At 39.8% G+C, this 22,917-nt stretch overlaps 1 pseudogene; it reads right to left on the bottom strand.

Annotated features, from left to right (window-relative positions):
• Positions 1-1,075: 1,075 nt before the first annotated feature.
• On the bottom strand, positions 1,076-14,187 carry LOC148032870 (uncharacterized; annotated as a pseudogene).
• Between the last annotated feature and the right edge of the window lie 8,730 nt (positions 14,188-22,917).

Genomic DNA, 22,917 nt, shown 5'->3' on the forward strand with positions numbered 1-22,917 from the left:
TATGGCAACATAATGCAATGCAATTGGCAAATTGGGACAGAGCTATGTTGAGCAAAATGTATGCTACTTGTGTCATTTGCAACTTGGGTCAGCAAAGAAGAGTTGGAACAGGGTTTTCAAGCAAGGTTCCATTGAATTGGATCCTTATTGTGCAGCTTACTGTGGGATTGTTCAATCCTTGGTTACTTGCAAGGGTTATTCTCAGTGTTGGCAGATGTATGGAGATCCTTTGCATGTCTACATAGTTGGTACATGCATGAAATTGATGGTACAAGTCATTAAATAACCAAAATAGAACATTCACAAGTTGCAAGAAATTCTTGACAGCTACAGTAAATTGCTTACAGAATTTATTGTACTCAACCATTTTTAATAGTTGATAGCTCATCTGAAAGGGGACATCCTAAGCTTTATACAGAGCCAAGAAGTTGCTCATTTGGATCATTAGAGCTCGAGATATTTCAATTTTTCTTTTGATGTATACCCAAGATAGGACATCACCTATGGCTAAAAATAACATAAAGGAACCCATTATGGTTACCATCAGTGAAGGTTTAAGGGACTATCAGCTGGATAAGGAGCGTAAAGCTTCACATGAGGCTATTTACCTTGAGAACGATGATAATGAGGAGCTAGAGATAAGCTCAACACATGTTGCAGTGAACAAACAAGTGAATGGGGTTGGCACTACTCATGTCTCTACCGATTCTAACAGTTTTCAACAACTCTCCAACGACATAAAGGATATGAAATTGGGCATTGATAAGCTTGTGGCTCTCTTGAGTGAGAGGATATTACCTACAACTATTCCAAATGCTCCAAGTCTTCCCATTGTTCAAGAGCAGTCAAAGACCACAACTCCCAAGGTTGTTGGGCACTTTGAAGTTGGAGAGCCATCAAGAGTTCACTCCACTCATTTTCAACCTCAACCTCAGCCCCTAAATCAACCCAAGACCTACACTAGTCCTCATGGATAGGATTTTGAAGATAAAACTCATGCTAACTCAAGGCTTGATTATGACACACATGGATGCCATTCTTTTTACAAGTCTTTTTATAGACAGCCATCTACTATTCATAAATCTACACATGAAGAGAAAGTTGAAGAACAAAAGTCTTATCATGGTCAAGCAAGTGGAGGTAATAATCCTCATGGGTAGCACCCTTACAATGGACACGGTCATGTAAACTCAGTTCAAAATACTCTTGGACAGCAACTTCAAGTCAACAATAATCATGTAAATAATCAACCCTCTAGACAAGGCCCTTATTCAAATTAGTTTTGGCCTCATCAAATGAGTGGACAGCAACCACCAATGAATGCCACAACAAATATACATTCTCCAATGTATGGACATCAAGTCTATGGATAGCCTCATGTTGTTGGCAACTCTATCTTTCCACCACAAGGACAATTTAATCATCCACATGGGTTTGTGCATACTCGTGGACAGCAACAACCATATGTTCATGGAGCTTGGAGTAATGATGTTCAAAAGCAAAATTCTTTTGGTCCAAACTTTAGTGGACAACAACACAATAATGATCAATCTCATCAATATGAGCGGGAATACAAGGAGAAAATAACCATTTCTAATTTCAAGGGTGAAAATCCATCTCCTACTGAATTAAAAGAATGGTTTGACAAGCTTAAGATGTATTTTTCTTTGTATCCTAGACCCGAGAATGCTAAGATTAAATTCATAGCCCTACATTCGGAAGAATATGCACACACATGGTGGCAGTACATGTCAAGGAGGATTGGTAATGAATTCTTGACATGAGATGCATTAAAGAGGGCAATGATCGAAGTTTTCGTGTCTCCTATTGAGAAAGAGAAGTTAGAGAAGAAGTGGTATGCTCTTGAGCAAAGGTGATTAACGATTAGAGATTATTCTAACCAATTCCTTAACCTCTCCATGTATGTGGATGGAGTATCCAACAATGCCAAGTTGAATAAGTATATATTTGGGCTTGAATCTTCTCTATCTTCAGAAGTGGGAGCAATGAAACGATCCTCTTTACAAGCTGCCATACAATTGGTTGAAATGTATAGTAAAAAATATAAGAGTTTTCAGCGAAGAACATGGCAATATTTTCAGCCAAACCAGTCTGCTAGAATAACTGCAATTTCTTGGCAAACAAAGAGACTGAATTTTAGTAAGGAGGAAAGCCAACAAATGCCTACATCAAGATTCCTACATTTCCTTCTGTTTATGGATCAAAACAGGGCAGTAATTTCAGATTTAATACTAAAAATAGATTAGATGAAAAGAAGGCTAAAATAGGTGGTAAAAACTTAGCTCCAATATGGTGCAAGGAAAGCATGTATCCAATGATAAGCTGAAGGACTTGTATGCAAAAGGTCTATGCTTCAAATGTGAGGAGAAATGGTCTCCCAACCACAAGACAAAATGCAAAGCCAAGAATGTCAAAGTAAGCATGATCTTTGAAGAGGAATTGGATTTTGAGACAAATGAAAGCATTTTATCTCAACTTGAGTGCTTACCTACTATTGAGGAGATGCATGACCATGATGATGGTTGCCATGAAGAATTCTATGACCCTATGTATGACCCGGGTGGTTACTACATGGATGATCCTTGGACAAATTTGGATTCATTGAAGTTTTGTTCTATCTCCCATGATGCATGGAATGGTTCCAAAGGGGACAATACATTATGCCTTAAAGACTACATTAATGGAAGAATTGATCGTATTCTTATCAATACCGGGAGAACATATAGCTTCGTTAATACACGGTCTCTTGATGGGTTGAAGTTGTATACACAAGAAATGCCTTCATCACTAAGAATCCAAGTGGCAAATGGAGCTTCTTAGAGCAATAATAAGATTTGTTCCAATATTCCCATCACCTTATCATCATCTTGTACCACTTCGGTGAATATTATTGCCTTAGAGATGGGTCCCATTGATGTCATACTTGGTTGCAATTGGCTGAAAAGTATTGGTAGGTTTACCATGGATTTGAATAGGCTATAAATGGAATTTCAATGGCATGGACATCAAGTTACTCTTCAAGGGATTGAGAAGAAGAAGCTAGAGGTGATTAGCACCAAGAAGATTAAGAGAGAGATCAATGCAAAGACATGTATGTTTACCCTTCTCTTGTCAAAGATTGATGAGGATCAGTCCTCTACTCATTCAAAAGATATGGATCCTTGTCTTTGCAAATTGTTGGAAGAGTATGATGATTTATTTCAGCCACCTACCTCTCTTCCTCCAAAGCATGAAGTGGATCACCCCATCGACTTTCTTCCAAATACCAAGCCTATCAATAAACCTCCATATTGCCTTTCAAAGGTGGAAAGAGAAGAAGTTGAGTGCCAAGTAAAGGAGCTACTTGAAATGGGTCTTATACAACCAAGACAATCTCCCTTTGCTTCTCCCGTCCTTTTAGTCAAGAAGAAGGATGGTTCATTCCGCATGTGCATAGATTATCGGGACTTGAACAAGGCCTCTATCAAAAATAGATATCCAATACCAAGGATTGATGATCTCTTGGATGAATTGAAGGATGCCAAGGTCTTTTCAAAGATCGATTTGTGGTCAGGATGCCACCAAATACGCATGAAGGAGGGGGATGAATACAAGACTACATTTAGAACCGAGAGGGGATTGTATCATTTCATGGTTATGCCCTTTGGTCTTTCAAATGCTCCAACCACATTCCAAGCTTTAATGAACAAGATACTTCAACCACTTTTGTTCAAGACAATTTTTGTGTTCTTTGATGACATATTGATATATAGCAAGGACAAAAAAGAGCATTTATAGCATGTTAGAGAAGTTTTTGACATATTGAGGAGTCACAAATTGTTTGCTACAACAACCAAATGTACATTCATGGCCAAAGAAGTAGAATACTTGGGACATATTGTTGGAGAAAATGGCATCAAGGTTGACCCAAAAAAGGTCCAATGTGTGAAAGATTGGCCTACTCCAACAAATACCACTTCATTGAGGGGTTTTCTTGGTTTTGTCTTCTTTCTACCGAAGATTTATCAAGAATTATGCACATGTGGCTGCACCATTAACCGATAGGTTAAAGAAAGAAGCTTTCTTTTGAGATGAAATAGCTGATGAAAGCTTCAATGAGTTGAAGCAACTCCTCATTTCAGCATCCATATTGGTTTGTCCCAACTTCTCTAAGGTCTTTATGATTTATGTGGATACTAGTGGGAGAGGATTGGGGGCTGTTTTAGCCCAAGAACATGGTGTCATTGCATACGAGAGCAAAAAAATTTGATGAAAAAGAGAGGCAAATGCATGTTTATGAGAAAGAGATGCTAGCTATACTACATGCAATCAAAAAATGGCATCATTACCTCTATGGAAGTCAATTTAAAGTGAAAAGTGCCATAGGGTATTGAAGTACTTCCTCTCACAACCCAACTTGTCCCCTAAGCAAAGAAGGTGGTTGGCAACTCTTTTTAATCATATGATTTTGAGATAGCATATACGGCTGGAAAATACAATGTAGTGGCAGACGCGCTCTCTAGGATGTGGGCATGTAATGTATCTACTATCTCTACTATATATAAAGGTTGGATAAATAACATACAAGAGGAATATATGATGGAGGAGCATGCTACCACAATAATGTTGAAATTACAGGAAGGGGTAAATGAAGAATATCCAAACTTCAAATGGCATAATGGACTTTTATGGTACAAGGAAAAGGTCTACTTGATCTCTCAAAGCAACTTTAGGCTGAAGGTCCTTCAAGAAATGCATTCTTTGCCCTTGGCTAGTCATCTTGGTCTCTTTAAGACTTTTGACGAAGTGTACAAGAGTTTCTATAAGAAAGGCCTATGGCGGGATGTGAAGGAGTATGTTTCTCATTGCTTGGAATGTCAACAAAATAAAGATTCTTCTTTATTACCAGCCAGTCTCCTTCAACCCTTGCCTATCCCACAAGTAAAATGGATTGACATTTCAATGGACTTCATTACGGGCCTCCCTACCACAAGGCATGGTTGGAATAGTATTTTTGTTGCGGTGGATACACTTATCAAATCATCCCATTTTATTCCAACCAATACACAATTTTCAGCAAAGCAAGTAGCCAGTCAATTCATGGAAGGAGTGTTCAAGTTACATGGTGCCCTTGAGGATAGTGTTGGATAGAGATACTAGATTCATGGGAAATTTTTGGAAGGGTTTGTTTACTTCCATAGGCACTACTCTTACCCCTAGTATGGCTTACCACCCTCAAACCGATGGTCAAACCGAAAGGGTTAACTGATGGGTAGAAGTATACTTAAGACACTATTGTCATGACATGCAATCATCTTGGGATAATTGGTTGCATCTTACTTAATTTTGCTACAACAAAACATATCATTAGCATTGGGATGGCTCCTTTTAAAGCACTCTATGGATACAAGGTTCAAATTCCTTTAGCCATGTTTCATGAAAACGTGAATCCACAAGCAAAGAATGAATTAGAAAGAATGGAGATGCTTATGAAGCAATGTAAAGAAAACATACGAAAGGCACAAGATGTCATTACCTTCAACTACTCGCATACATGATGTTTTTCATGTATCACAATTGAAGAAGTATATTGGGAAAGATGTACAAGTTATTGAAGAGGGATAATTGATTGCATCTTACTTAATTTTGCTACAACAACACACATCATATTAGCATTGGGATGGCTCCTTTTGAAGCACTCTATGGATACAAGGTTCAAATTCCTTCAACCTTGTTTCATGAAAACGTGAATCCACAAGCGAAGAATGAATTAGAAAGAATGGAGATGCTTATGAAGCAATGTAAAGAAAACATACGAAAGGCACAAGATGTCATGAAGTCCTATGCTGATGATAGGCGGAGACACATGGAGTTTGATGTTGGAGATTGGGTCTTCTTGAAGGTGCCCAAGACTCATTATGCATCCCTTAAGGGTGGAAATAACAAGTTGTCTCACAGATTTTATGGCCCATATTTGGTGTTGGAAAAGTTTGGTGAGCTTTCATATAAGCTCCAATTACCTTCAACTACTCGCATACATGATGCTTTTCATGTACCACAATTGAAGAAGTATATTGGGCAAGATGTACAAGTTATTGAAGAGCTTCCACCACTTGATGAAGATGGGCTGATTGTCTATGAACCTAAGAAGATTATTGGGAAGCGTGAAAAGGTTCTTAGGAACCAAACTCTCATTGAATTTTTTATCAAATGGAAGGGGCTACCTATGGAAGAGTCCACTTGGCAATCCTCTTCTTATTTGGATGCTTTTCCATGGCTTTTGCAAGATGAATTATCATAGTCTGTGTAGGAACAACTTGCTGTTTTAAAATAATGTTATTGATTAAATTGCCTTAGTAACATCAAAAAGTGATTTTGATGGTATGGGATGATGTATCAAGATGTGTATTTCATTTCTACACTTCAAACATTGAATTTGGACACTCCAATCAAAAGTTATGATAGTTCTACTGATGCAGCCCTGTTTGGATAGCAAGTAGTCAATTCACTGTTTCAGGTTCATTATGATGTTTCTTCACACAAAGTGCTTCCACATGCTTATGGATCTTTATTGATATAATTTTCTTCATTATTGACTTGCCTACTACCTCATTATCTTCAAATTTGAGGACAAAACATCTCTAGGAGGGGATGATTTGTAATGAAGCAAATTATCAACATGAGAGTTGAGGCCTATTCCAAGTATAAACTTTGTAAATAATTGAGTCAAGAGAAAAGAGGACTTAGGGTTTAGTATAAAAAGGCAAGAAGTGCTAATGTAGCATCATTCTTTGGCATTATCATTATTTAATCCTTCTTGTCTTTCACCTTCTTGTACTTGGTTAATAGATCATGGCTACATTGTGCTATGGTAATGGAAGATGTTCCATGGCATGGCCATGTTTGTAATTTAGTTTGTTACATTTCTTGTTGTGTGAAGCTTATATTAATTTGATTTCCTGTTCATTTCCATTGTTAGATTAGTCCTTCTTTACACCAACAAGGGCAGTGCATTGAACGAGGGTGTTAAGGCCAGGGCTCTATATGGTGAGGCAGAGCTTGTCATCCTTTGCAACATGAGGAAGGTGGAGGAGCTACCTAAGTTGCTATACTGGCTAGCATTGTTATTGCGCCAAGTTGGAGGGACGGAGCACTGAACTAGTCACTGATAAGGAAGGGTATCTCAAGGAGGTGTGGTGAGTCCTTCCAACAAGGAGGTTCTCATGGAGAAGGACCGGCAACTCTCTACCTACAACCACACCCAAGCTGCCACGCTTGCTCAGATCTCATCTAGGATGATTATGGCCTATAGAGATGCTATGAAGATAGGTTGCTCTGTGTGTCCCAAAGGACACAATATTGCATGTAAATGTATGGGCCATTGTGTGGGATTCAACAATTTTGCCAACTCATCTTCTCTTTAGTTCTAAGATGTCTTGGAGGAGGAAGATGTGGACATCAACGTTGTAGACACTAAATAAAATCAAAAAGAAAAGTTTTTCCATGTATTAATGCACATATCACTATGATCAGAAAGAGCGGACAACATTCATAGTATAGCTATCCACGAGTTGATGAGTTGTGATTAAAAAGTGGAGACAATAGGATGTAAGCACCAACAATACTGGCCATGGCTCCCTTCTAATCATTGCATAAATGATGTCATTTCTGGATTTGCAAAGGAGCAAGGGTTGTGGTTGCCATTGTCATATAATCACGTATTTTAGGTGGCTGAAAATGATGAGGGGTGAGAGCAATATCCAAACCAAAAAGGCATGCCAACATTCTTGCTAACCTATATCGGCAAGGAAACGTGGAAGCACCAAAACCCAACATGTCAAAGTAAAGACAATTGATGAGGAGCCAAAGAAGAGGAACTAGTAATGCTAGTCTCTGCATTGTATTTTGGTAATTTCAGTAGTTGATAGTAATTTAGTAGTGTTGTTTCTGAAGGATAATTGATGCAAAGGCACTATTATCAAAGGAATATAGAGCCTTATCTTAACAATTTCTATAGCTAGGTTGAGCATTATATACTTTGAATTGCCTACAACAACGCACATTAATTTGGTGGGATTTGAAGAAGGGGGCACAAGACATTGGCCATCTTATCCTTTTCAATGCATGCCAACCACACCATTGAGATATCAAAGGGCTTCTTGGACCTCTAGATGTAAGGATGCAACTTATCAACATTGAAACACAATGCTCTTGAGGGGGTTTCCCATATCTGAAGTAAAATGGTTCTATGATAGATTACATTCTTTCATATAGCATTGAAATATAATGCTACTAAATGGAATGCAATGATTATATGTCAAATAAGATTGTTCTTTGTAATTCTACCACTTACTCATGTATGAATTTTTTTAAGAGATCCTTATATGACTTTCTATGTATTGTTTGTCCAACATTGATCTCCATTTTCATTGCTAATACAATTTGTAATATCTCTCTCTCTCTCTCTCTCTCTCTCTCTCTCTCTCTCTCTCTCTCTCTCTCTCTCTCTCTCTCTCTCTCTCTCTCTCTCTCTCTCTCTCTCTCTCTCTCTTTGTGGCCTTACTCGCAAACTAAACCTTGATGAAACATGTCCACTATTGGCTAGACAAAACACACATTTGAAACACATAACGACTTCTTTTCATTTTACATTTGTCTTACTTTCTACAAATGTCTAGGTCATGTTGCCAAGATTTGTTAGGATAGGAAGATCTATTGTGTCAAAGAGTGGGAGTACCTAGGTGATATTGCTACATTATTAACCATGATTAATCATCCCATTACTAGGGCCATCGCTTTCCAAGAGTTTAAAATTATATCACACTAATTGTCTATTGTCCACGAAGGATACATATCTCTTAATCTAGCTCTAACCATGCATGAAGTAGTTTCTAAAACATAAGAGTTGTACTTATATGTTGTTTTCTATATCCAAGATCAATGGCGTGTTACCTTGCACTTCTATATGCCAGTCCAATGGCATGCTACCTTCCAAATGTGGAAAGGAAAAATCCACACAAATCTATGTGTGGAGAGAGAGAGAGAGAGAGAGAGAGAGAGAGAGAGAGAGAGAGAGAGAGAGAGAGAGAGAATGCTCTTATGAGGAGGATCCAATGGAAGGATTGCTTAGTGAGAGAGCAAGGGATCAAAGAATACATTAGATCAATGTTTGGTGTGGGATCCACTTCAAACCTCAAACCATTTGTACCACATAGAGATAAAAATCAATTCATATTGATTGAGGGATCAACTTTGGCCATGGTGCCACTTTAAACTTCAACCATTTGTACCACATACAAGTAATAATCACTCTCTCTTGACAAAGAAATCTACTTTGGGCATGATCACCAAACTCTAAGGTTATGGGAGGCATCAATGGCTCAAAACACCTTCCATGGAGGTAATTGCATTTGGAGCTTAGCACAATGAGCAAAGTATTGTGTCTCTTCAATGGTCTATTTCAAAAGGAGCTCTAGAAGAAATAGAAGATAAAACACCATCCTGATAGCAAGCTACCACATTATTAGATCTCATGATAATCAAGGCCTTCTATGTCAAGGTATTGCAAGGAATAAAGGCATTCCATTACAAGGTGTTGCAAAGATTTAGTCTTGGAATTGTCCTTGGATTTCAAACTAAAGAAATGTGCTAATGAAACTCTTACCAAGATTATATTTGAAGGAGTTGTCGCACAACTTTAAAGGATACCTTGTATTCCTAACATATCACTTCACAAATTACCAATTAATAAAGCTTCATTATGTTTAGCACAACAAATTTAATCCTTTGAGAGATAAAACTGGTTCCAAATTCTATTATTAGTGTGTGGTTCAAAGAGGGTTCAAAGGGAGTTGCAAGTATTGTCTTATTTGTTGAATGTCTAGGCAATTTACATTGCTTAATGGGAGTTAACATGAAAGTGAGGAAAATTCCTTTTAGTCTAATTACACATGGTGGGCCATTGATCCTTGCTTTGGCACTTGGAGTCCTTTTAATTAGTTTATAAGATGATTATTATCATTGCCCTACTTTCTATTTATCACCTCTATTTGTCTTCTCAATGTGTAAGTGGGTTTAAGTCCTAGGTTTAAGTCGAAGGAGAGCATTCTGAGGAATGGACTATGGCAACACTATCATGCATGTTTGTGGTTAGTTCAATATCATGGTTGAAAAGATAGATATAATCATGTGCATGTCTCAAGTCGAATATAATCAAGCTCAAAAACACCTTAGCCAACATGTTATTAACTGTAAACTTATTTGACCTTAACTTGGAATCATTAAGGGAGGTTAGCATCATTGCAACCACCATTAGAATGGTTGCTCCTTGAAGTGAGTACATTATATCTTTAATGTTTTGTTTGCCCATAGGAAAATATACATATTTATATGTTTGTGCATGGGTATGTATCAAATAAAAGGTTGAAGATTGTTAGAGCATTGAGGGATCATTGTAGATTGCAAAGATGGAAATATACCCTTTCTTTGTCTCAATACCAAACCCCCTAGGTCCTAATATCTCTCCTCCTTAAAAACCCCAAGAGAGAGAGGGGGGGAGAGAGAGCAAAGAAGGACATGAGAGAACATTTCTTTTTATACAAGTGCTTCTTCTTTAGGCTTCTTATTAAAAGGTTTATTAAAGCCATGACCCCTCGATACTCCTTGGGATTTTTGGGCACGAGTAAGTTTAGGGAACATGCAAACCCTTTTAATACATAATAAATACAAAATTAACTACTAGTGGTAATATCTTCAAGTTTGCCATTGCCTTTCGTAAATGTATTCTTAGACTTATACACATAGGTATATACATACATACATGTGTGTGTGTGTGTGTGTGTGTGTGTGTGTGTGTGTGTGTGTGTGTGTGTGTGTGTGTGTGTGTGTGTGTGTGTGTGTGTGTGTGTGTGTGTGTGTGTGTGTGTGTGTGTGTGTGTGTGTGTGTGTGTGTGTGTGTGTGTGTGTGTGTGTGTGTGTGTGTGTGTGTGCACGTGCGCGTGCATGTGTGTGTGCGCGTGCGTGCAATCCTTTGCAGGTGGATCTTTATCCCTATACACATGCTGATCTATCTATAAAGAAACTAAATGGTCTTAACTTAGGTTGCTGAATCTTTATAAATTGTAGCCTAAGTTTGTATGAGGAGGGTTATGTGAGATGTACCTTCCTTTGTGCTTTGGTAGTAAAGGTAAGATTTTGTGCTATCCAAAAAAAAGAAGAAGCTATTGAGGTATAGCCAATTCATAGTAATGTATGTCCACACAAAGGTTAATTAATAATGAGGGGCCAATACAGTGACACTAAAGGGTACATTATTTGAAGGCCCTTAAGAGAATAGAGATGTAAAACTATGAATTGTTTGACTCACAAAGATCTACACTCAATGTCTAAGAATGCATCATAGCTTCACGTCACTTTACAAAATGATCTATAAATCTATACTACCATATTATTTTGGTTGTAGGCCGAAGAAGCCCCGAACCTCTCAAGGGCTTCTTGAGCTACCTCTTTCCCAAACCTCCCTTTTTTAATTAAAACCCCCTCTCTCTCACGTGTAATCTCTTCCTCTCTCTTTCCCTCCCCTTTTTAATTAAATCCCCCCTCTCTCTCACATGTAGGTACTCTCTCTCTCTCTCTCTCTCATTTAGATTAAACTTTTTAATTTAAACTTTCCACCTTTTTCTCATTTTTTTCTTTTAATTAAATATTTTTAAAAGTTTTTTATTTATTTTTCTTTTAATTAAATGCTTTAAAAATATTTTTAATTAAAATTCTTTTAATATAGCTTTTCACATACTTTGAGAGAGAGAGAGGGGGGAAGGGAGAGAGAGAATAAGGAGAGAGAGAGAGAGAGAGAGAGAGAGAGAGAGGGAAAATAGAGGAGAGATCGAGAGAAGAGAAGCAAGGAGAGAAAAAAGGGGAGAGAGAATAAGAAGAAGAAGAGAGAATTATAGAGATAGGAAAGATAAATTTTGAGAGAGAGAGAGAGAGAGAGAAAGAAAAATAAAGAGGAGAGAAAGAGAGCATGGAGAGAGGGGGAGAAGAAAAGGAGAGAAAGAAAGAAAGAAAGAAAGAAAGAAAGAAAGTTATATTAACGTCTTCTAAAGGCCAAAACTGGCCTATGAGACAAACTGTGATACAACTGATAAGGTCCAGCTATCCAAAATAAAAGTGCTGAATGAAAAGCTAAAAACTGGAAACTGAAAATACGATGCTATGAGTGTGATAAGTGTCGTGTATGTGTATGTGCGTATGTAGCTCTGGTACTCCAAATAATGGCTACAAAAGGGGAACAAATGTCGGCTGTGATAGGGGAACAACTGTCGGCTGTGATAAAGTAGTGCGATGTGTATATGTAACAGATGCAGGGAGATATACTATCCTGGGATGTAGTAGCAGTCGTCGAAGTCACTAATAGCAGGTGATCCCTCCTGGATGCAGAATGTGGTACATCGGCAGTGGAGAAAGAGCAAACTGGAGGTCTGAGATCCAATGTGTCGAGTGTCGTCGGATCTCAGTCTGCTGTCGATGTAGATCAAGAATCCTCCGGATCTCCTATCGGTGTGGCTGTGGGGTCTGAAACCCACGGATCCTCGTGCGGCGTCGGGTACGCTGGTCCTCAGCCTGCTGTAGTGTGAGCCCGGAGGTCTGGCTGGAGGTTGGTACAGTAGCTCTCACTCTGTCTATCTGAAAGAACTGTGTAATAGTCGTCTGGGTGGGCCCCTCTCTGACTGGGACCCGCTGTGTGCTCTGCTCTCTGATGTGCCATGCCTCTCCCAGAAAACGACCAAATGATCTCTGATCCATATCAGTCATACATCCCTGAAGTGAGCTGCTCAATGTGTATCTAGATCTCAACTCTGAGTATGCCGAGCATCTGAGAACAAAATGCTCCTCACTCTCCACCTCTGATCTGCAAAGGGGGCATATCCTCTCCTCCCGTGGGATGCCACTGGCTCTGCCACTCTCAATCATAAGCTGATGTGATGATACCCTGAGCTGTCCAATAAGAACTCTCAATCGATGTGGCATATAGATCTGCATATATCTCGGAATCTCTATGAATCCCTGCTCTGATATGCTCAAGAACTGTGTATAATAATGTGCCATCTTCGATGGCAGTGGTTGTGCAGGGCTGACCCATGTCCTCTGTATATAAATATACCATATCTCCTATCTGATGGCTCTGTTCCTCTCAGAGAGAGAGAGGGTGTAAGTGGGAGCCTGAGTATCATATAGAAGAGGTGGGAGTCTATCAATGTCCAGCCCATGTCTGTCAAACCAAGCTCTAGTCTGTGCATACCATGATGTGGTATCCCCCGCTCGAGCCATCTCCTGAGATGCCATATATGCTCTGTATGCAATGCGATCTCTGTCCATATCCTGAAATCTGTGTAGGAAGCAGACTGTCTGAAATAATGCCTCGACTAGCATGGGCGGTGTGGCAAGCTCTGCTCGCACAATGTCATGTGGGACTGAGGCCTTGCTTCGAATCAATCTAGATATCATGATCACCTAAGGTCTCTCCATCAATGTCCATACATAATTGGCAAGGCCTGGCCCCCATATAGCTGCTCCATACATCAGTGCTGGAGTGACTAGAGTATCAAAGAGCCACCCCTTGGTGCGGGGCTCCTGGAAATGTGCATGATGACACTGTTGCTCCATAAGAGCCAATGCTGAGTATCCTCTAGTGAGGCGGTCACAAGCTGCCTGTGTCATCAAGAAAATCCATGAAGCTGCTGTAAAGGTGACTCCCAAATATACATATGATCCAGTGACCTCAATACTCCCTCCTGCTGCCATGAAAATACTCTGTCTGCGTATCTGAGCTGATGTATGGAATATAAGAACCTTGGTTTTACCAAGGTTCACTGTCATGCCTCTCTGTATGCAAAAATCATCAAATGCTAATAAATGCTGCTGTAATCCCTGAGCTGAATCTGAGACCAACGCAATGTCATCTGCATATAGTAAGATATGAACTGTGGCTCCACTGAGATCTATACCTCCACCGGCTCACTGTTGAATAAACTATGCTATCTCATCAATGTATAGCCCAAATAGAGTCGGTGAGAGTGGGCATCCTTGTTTCACACCAATGGTGCTCACAAGGGGATCTGATATACCTCCCGGACATCTGACTCTGCCAGTATCCCGCTCGTATAGTGCATAAATACCCCACATCATGTCATCATCCACCCCCAGATCAAGTAGGCGTCTGAAAAGCCTCTCTCTCGGAACCGTGTCAAAGGCTTTGCGGAAATCCACAAAGCAACAATACAATCTCTGTTTCTTCACTCGTGTCTGGTCGATCAGACAACAAAGAGTGAAGATGTGGTCTATGGTAGAAAATGCCCGTCTGAACCCTGCCTGTCCGGGTGTGCGCATGCACTCTCTCTCTGCCAGCGTGCTGAGCTCCTCCTCCATCACCGTGCCATAAAGTTTGGCCAAAACTGGCCCAATCATGATGGTCCTATACGTGTTAGGATCCATAGGATCCCCTGACTTGTGGATAGGTACAATGGTGTGCTCTGTCCACGAGTCAGGGAACCCCTCAGACAATGCATGGTTGAAGAGGTGAGCAATGAGTGGAGCCAATGTGTCTCTGCCATATATAATATGCTCTGTTTGAAGATCAAACTGGTCTCGAGCGTGGCCATGCTGTAACCGTGAGATAGCATGTTTCACCATACTAGTGGTGAAAAAGGATGAAATACCCGGTCTCGATGTACATGGTGTGGGTATCAGCGGCGGCTGTGCAGGTACATGATATAAACTCTGTGCATATCCATGCCATACTGCAGGGTCATGTATCAGTGTGGGTGAGCGTGGTTCTCTGATCTGCCTCCATGCCTCTGCACAATCTCTGCTCATAAGAAGGTGGTATATATCCCAATATCTCTCCTCCTCCCATTCCCGCTTTTTACGGCGGGTCAAGCGGTGCATGCGTCTCTGCGCCTGTCTGTGTGTGATCTCTCCTCTGGCCTCCAAATCGCGTAGCTGTCGACGTAGAACTCTGCACTCATCATCATACCACCTGTTCTGTGGCATGGTACCGGTCCGAGGGGGGTGCGTGTATGTGTGATGTGGAAAACTGAGTGTAGCAGAATCATGCAGAATGCGTGTGATATCAAGGGTCAGTGTATCAAGGGGTGCGTATGGATCAAGTGACGTGATGTGCTCCTCTAGATGCTATGAGTAAACATGTGAGAGCTCATGAGTGAAGTGTATGGTAGTATGCATGGGGTATGATATCTGCAGGTGGTGATGGTAATGAGGTGAGGAGTGAGAAACTGAGAAAGGTGTGATCGACACCGAGTGGAAGTCTCCCAAGGCCGAAGGACTCGATAGTATGCATCCCATCGATCGGTTCGAGTAGATAATCTACAGTACTCTCACCCCCCCCCCCCCATGTGGGAAGCATGTAAGACCTCCTGAATATGGCCATCGTGCCATCCCGTTATAAATAACGAGATGATGTCTACTACCAAGCTCGAGTAAATGCCCTCCATACCCTGTGGCGTCTGGCCCAGTATCTGCTAACTCCGACTGATCCCCAACTCCTCAGGGTCTAATGCTCTCATGATCTCTGGCTGCTCCATATCAAAACTCTCACACTGTCTGATGCCAGGAGGCATATTCCACGGTGGATTCCGTGAGGTTTTACGGTGGATTCCGTAGACTTAGATGACCGGGGCTCATACGCAAAGAGGATTCTTTGTGCGAGAAGTTGATGGGGACGCCTGTCCTTTTCGGGCGTTTCATTAATTTAGTGTGTACATGGGTGATTCCATAGCGGGTGATTCCGCAAAATGCATATTAAATTAATAAACGTTTATGAGTTTAGAGTGCGCACTCGTAATAAATTAAGGTTAGGATTTATTTCTAACCAGCTGATTTATTTATGTAGCTGAAGACTGCTAGGTATTCACTTTTGTCGGTTTAATTGTGTTATTTTACTAACGATTGTGAATGCTTCAGTTGATGTGTAGAGATAGCAGCAGTGGCGGAGGAAAGCATTGGAGTCTAGCGGGTTTCCGACCTTTGGATATATTTTGATAGGCGCCACGCCTATATTTTGATTATGTCTATAGAGACATCGACTATTTATTATTATTTTGTATGCGCTTATGCGCCTGGATATGTTATTTTTATTTGGACATTGAGATTGGGCGTGCCAGACTCTTTGGGCACCGTCCATTAGCTTTATTTTCCTATTTTTGGTAGAAAGCAAACTCAAAAGCTAAAAGCTTGTCATATTTTTGTAATTGGGCTATTTTTGAGCAAAAAGATTGAAAATATATATTAAATACATGCTTTGTGAAGCGCTCACACAAGGCATGGGGGAGATTCAACCCAATTTGTCTCTTGTCTCATGTCGTGCTTGTTTTTACATTGGTCTTTGTGCTAAAAAGTAGAGTGCTTTGTTTTTGGGGACCTTTGGGAATTCACTACGTGAGCTACCTGCGTCCGATCTGCGCACTAGTGGTATCAGAGCGGAGCAGAGATCAAGGGCTTCCAATCGTTACCAATCTCGGGCGAAGGCGGAGCTCCAGGAACAAACGACCTCTACAGTCAATCTCGTCGCGAACCGTCGATACAGGCAGACTTCTGGCGATCAAGAACCCCTGTTTCCACTCTCAGATCGCGAAGGACCACTCTCTGTCGGCGGAGGACCACTCCCTCAACTCCATGAACAAGTCGTGATCAACCAGTGAGAAATCTCTAATCTACTTCATTAAAAAGCTTAGTTTTAAGCTTAAGAAGCTTATAAGCTTCATAATCTTCAACTCGTCGCCAAGAGGAGGACCCCCGAAAAATTCGCGTGAAGGAAAACGGCCCCCCCCCCCCCCAACGATTGAAAAACGGCGGACTGATCTTCTTCTTAAGCTTATTAGCTTAAGCTTAATTTATTAAGCTTAAGTCATTAAGCTACTCTCAAGTCAGACAAGGCAGAGAAGTCACCAAACTCCGGGTCCTGCGCATCAGAAGTCAAGTTTCGCAAGTCGACACTAATCAAGTCCTGCAAGTTCTGCAAGTCGGCTAAGTTCAGCAAGTCAACAACCCTGCAAGTCTGTTAAGTCTGCAACTCTGCAAGTCAGACTAAATCAGAACTGACTAACGCTCGAAACTCCTAGAAGACTTGTCCGTTTGCAAAAACTCTGAACTGGAAAGTTGTTCGCAGCAAGCTGTTATACCTAACTGCAAGTTCGTTGAAGTACTTTCAGCAAACAGAGACAGAAATATTTCAGAATTTCTGAAAATTGAAGAAGAAAATACCCAAAAATACATAGCCTTGTAACCCCAAATTTGAGCTACGCTCATCCCGCTAACTGATTTTGAGTGAGAAAGGTTTGTTGAGTTTTACAGGATGACTTCCCCACACATGGATGATCCTATGGCTGAAGACGACCTACCCGAGCCTACCATGGAACAAAAGCTGGATCTTATCATGTTGCAATTAGACGAAGAGCGAAGAGCTAGGCAAGCCTTGCAAGCGCAATTGACAAAGCTACAAGGAGCGTCCACTGATAAAGAAGAACCTCAAGCTGAAGATTTGATACGCCGTACCATCGACGCCACTCTTGAAGCACAAACCATTCGCAAGGAATCCAAGATAAGTAAACGAAGTTTCAAGTTTCGCACTTTCAATGGCATAAGAGAAGGAAAGACTGTTTTATCATTCATTAGCCAGTTTGATGACTATTTCCATGAGGAAACTTATCCTGAGAAAGATAAAATCAAGTGTGTTACTAATCATCTGATAGATAGAGCATCACTTTGGTGGACTGTCGTCCGCAAGAGCATAGAATGTCCTGCTACATGGGAAGATTTCAAGAAGAAGTTCATGCAAAATTTTCTTCCACCGCAATTTCATGAGAAGGCAATCAAGCAATGGGATTTACTTCAACAACGCGACCGTGAGCCTATTCCACAGTATACAGAGCGTTTTTGGAATGCACTTCTACAGCTACGCATGCTTGAAGACGTATCAGAGACGACACATAAGCGGAAGTACATGTCTGGACTTCTTGGACATTACTACGCTGAGGTGAATATGTTCAAGCCTGCTACTCTTGAAGATGCCATCTCCTTAGCTCACGACACTGAAGATAAGTTACGTGGAAGAGATCGACGACCACAGCCATTCCAAGCAAACGGTAATTATGGATCTAAACAATTCAATTCCAATTTCAGAAGGTTTAATCCAGGTCGTTTCTCATCACCACCTTTCCGTAAGAATTGGCCTAAACCACCCGCATTACCAACCACTGTCAATCCAAATCCTAAGCCTATCCAACAAGCAAATCCAAATATACCCAGACTCCCAGCCATTGCAAATAATGTGACCAGCCATCTCGCAGCAAATTGTCATTCAAAGAAGCCATCAGCACATATCAACTACCTTGGAGCTATGGACGAGGACGAGCATGAGGATATGCCGGATTTCACTGAAGAAGAAGATGATCCTACTACTACTTCCGACACTTTACCAGGTATGCCTACTTTACATTCATTGTTGACTATGAAATGTATGGTGCATGGAAAAGGAAGAACTGTATTGCATGATGACGGTAGTACGCATGATTTTATTTCAGCAAAATTGGTAAAGGAATTGAAATTGCATACAGTACCTACGCATTATCGCATAAAAGCTGCATTTTTAGGTACTAGGTACAATGGCACACAAGAAGTTCAAAATTTAGAAATTCAAATTGGTCCATATGTTGAAAGAAGAAATTTCTTAGTTGTCCCATTACAGTCTAGCGACATTATTTTAGGAATGCCATGGAGACACCAACATAATCCCAATATAGATTATTCCACACACACAATGAATATTAATTTTCAAGGAAAATCTATTATATTATTTGGTATGCATGCATCTCATATGTTTCCACTGCTTTCGCATACTCAAGCAAAACGTGCACTACGCAAGAATACTAAATCATATCTCATTTGGGTGAATGAATTGCACGCAAAAGAAACTCATATGCACCCTAGACATAAGGAATTTCTTGCATATTTTAAGGATTGTTTTGCAGAAGACCTACCACCAGGTTTACCTCCATCACGACCAGAAGACCATAAGATTGACCTAATACCTGGCACACAACCACCTTGCAAAGCCCCATATAGGCACAATCAAATAGAGCAAAAAGAAATCCAGACTCAAGTAGAAGAATTACTAAATAGAGGTTTAATTCGACCTAGCAGTTCCCCATTCGGTGCACCTGTGCTCTTAGTCAAGAAAAAGAATAATACTTATCGGATGTGTATTGACTACCGAGCATTAAACAAGATCACTGTAAAGAATAGGTATCCTATACCTAGAGTTGATGACCTTATGGACAAACTGCAAGGATCTTCTATATTTAGTAAAATTGACCTTAAATCTGGATATCATCAGGTGAGGTTAGATAGATCCGACATATTTAAGACTGCATTCAGGACACAGTTTGGCCATTACGAATTCTTAGTTATGCCATTCGGATTAACTAATGCACCTGCTACTTTCAGTAGAATGATGAACCGTATTTTTCTAAAATATCAATATTGTGTGATTGTTTTCTTTGATGATATTTTAGTATTCAGTCAAAGTGAAAAAGAGCATTATGAGCATTTATCATTAGTTTTTCAATTACTGAAAGAAAATCAATTGTTTGCAAATCCTGACAAGAGTGAATTCTTTAAGACAGAAATAGAATATCTAGGTCATATTGTATCAGAAGAAGGAATAAAAGTTGATCCTAAGAAAATTGACGCAATATTGCATTGGCCTATTCCTAAAAATGTACATGAATTACGCTCATTCCTTGGTCTTGCTAGTTTCTATAGGAAGTTTGTACGTAATTTCTCATTACTTGCTTTACCACTGACCAAACTTCTTAAGAAAGGCATTGTTTATCAATGGACTGAAAACCAGCAGAAATCCTTTGATTTACTTAAACGTGCATTGACCAATGCCCCTGTCCTACAATTGCCTGACTTTAATAGACCATTCTTTCTAGTTGTGACCGATGCTAGCGGATCAGGAATAGGAGCCGTGTTAATGCAAGATAACCATCCAATAGCATATTCTAGTTCTAAGCTGAAACCCTCTGAGCTCAAATATTCCACTTATGACAAGGAACTCTTAGCAGTTGTCCAAGCATTGAAACAATGGAAGCATTATTTAATGGGTTCAGAATTCATGATAAAGACTGACCAGCAAAGCATTAGACATCTACTTAGCCAACCCCAAATTTCTGACCGCCATATCAAATGGGCTTCATTCATTCAAAGTTTCCATCCTATCATTCAATACCAACCTGGAAAAGAAAATGTAGTTGCCGATGCATTGAGTAGAAGACCTGCAATTCATAACATTTCTATCATATCTTTTGATTCTTTGATTGCTATGAAAGACACATATCACCAGGATATTACTTTTCATTCTGATTGGCAAAAATTAGTTCAAAATAATTTCATTCCTGTTGATTCATTGTCATATAATGATGGATTCATGTTCTTTGAAAAGAGACTGTGTGTTACTATTCCATTCCGATCTTTTGTTTTAAATGAAATTCATTGTCCCCCATATCAAGGTCATAGAGGTATCATTTCTACATTACGCATGTTAACTGAAGATTTTTATTGGTCGCATATGGATGCAGATGTGTCTAATTTTGTTTCTGAATGTCTGATTTGTCAAAGAATAAAAAGACATCATGGTAAACAATATGGGTTATTAATGCCTTTATCTATTCCATCTAAACCTTGGGAACATATATCTATGGATTTCATTACTGGATTACCAAATACTAAATCTAATCATGACATGATTTGGACAATTGTAGATAGATTTAGTAAGCAAGCATATTTCATTGCATGTAAGAAAACTTTAACAGCATCACAAGCAGCACAATTATTTTTGAAAACTATTTTTACTAACCATGGATTGCCGAAAGTGATTATTTCAGATAGAGATTCTAGATTTTGTAATAATTTCTGGATTACACTGTTTGCAAATCTAGGCACAAAGATTGATTTTTCATCTGCATTTCATCCAGAAACAAATGGACAAACAGAAGCCACAAATAGCACTATTTTAGATCTTTTACGTGCATACACTATCTCTAAACCTCAAACATGGGATACTCATTTACATTTATTACAGTTTGCATATAACAATACACCGCACACATCTACAAAGAAAGCACCTTTTGAAGTTATTTATGGACATAGATTATCTACACCTGTTGCATCTTTGTCTAATAGAATACAAAGTGCCGATGATATTGCTGTTATGCATAACACTATTTTTGATGAGGTAAAGGATATGATTGCTAAAGCCCAACAATCATATACCAAACAAGCCAACAAGAAAAGACAAGCCATGAATTTCAAAGTTGATGATTATGTTTGGCTTAGAATAGAAAAGCGTAGACTGCAAAGTGTAGATAGACATCCAGTTGTCAAATTAGCCCCTAGATTCTACGGACCATTTAGAATCATTCATAAGATTAATGACAATGCATTCAAGTTAGAACTGCCATCTCATTGGAAAATTCATAATACCTTTCATATTAGTTTATTGAGACCATTTAGAGGACAATTACCTATCCACCCTGTCTATGAAAACCCACCTTTACTAGAAGAAGAGACTGAAATACTTGAACCAGAAGCCATTATAGACACTGACTACATGACCACTAGAACTGGCCGAAGGTATTCTAGATATCTAGTAAAATTTAAGAACCATCCTGTAGAAGAAGCACAATGGATGCACGCTAGAGACCTAAATGCTTTCCCCACTCTGTTAGCTCCACATTGAGCTAATAGCAATTGAGGTCAATTGCTATCCCACCCCGGGTGTATGATGCCAGGAGGCATATTCCACGGTGGATTTCGTGAGGTTTTACGGTGGATTCCGTAGACTTAGATGACCGGGGCTCATACGCAAAGAGGATTCTTTGTGCGAGAAGTTGATGGGGACGCCTGTCCTTTTCGGGCGTTTCATTAATTTAGTGTGTACATGGGTGATTCCATAGCGGGTGATTCCGCAAAATGCATATTAAATTAATAAACGTTTATGAGTTTAGAGTGCGCACTCGTAATAAATTAAGGTTAGGATTTATTTCTAACCAGCTGATTTATTTATGTAGCTGAAGACTGCTAGGTATTCACTTTTGTCGGTTTAATTGTGTTATTTTACTAACGATTGTGAATGCTTCAGTTGATGTGTAGAGATAGCAGCAGTGGCGGAGGAAAGCATTGGAGTCTAGCGGGTTTCCGACCTTTGGATATATTTTGATAGGCGCCACGCCTATATTTTGATTATGTCTATAGAGACATCGACTATTTATTATTATTTTGTATGCGCTTATGCGCCTGGATATGTTATTTTTATTTGGACATTGAGATTGGGCGTGCCAGACTCTTTGGGCACCGTCCATTAGCTTTATTTTCCTATTTTTGGTAGAAAGCAAACTCAAAAGCTAAAAGCTTGTCATATTTTTGTAATTGGGCTATTTTTGAGCAAAAAGATTGAAAATATATATTAAATACATGCTTTGTGAAGCGCTCACACAAGGCATGGGGGAGATTCAACCCAATTTGTCTCTTGTCTCATGTCGTGCTTGTTTTTACATTGGTCTTTGTGCTAAAAAGTAGAGTGCTTTGTTTTTGGGGACCTTTGGGAATTCACTACGTGAGCTACCTGCGTCCGATCTGCGCACCACTGTCGGCTCTGTGTGCGCCCGTTGAAGTCCCCCATAAGGAAGACCTCACCCAAACTAGAATACAGAATAATGTCCTCTGAGAGCTGTGAATAAGGGAAGGGGGAATATCTGGCCTGAATATCACCCTGCATAGTAGCATATCTGGACCCTCGTGGTGAAAAGTAGCATACTGCCATATAGATCCATCTCTCAT

This window comes from Lygodium microphyllum, chromosome 8 (assembly GCF_053477565.2).
Source record: "Lygodium microphyllum isolate KBCC chromosome 8, Lygodium_microphyllum_v1.1.10, whole genome shotgun sequence".
Classification (NCBI taxonomy): Eukaryota; Viridiplantae; Streptophyta; class Polypodiopsida; order Schizaeales; family Lygodiaceae; genus Lygodium; species Lygodium microphyllum.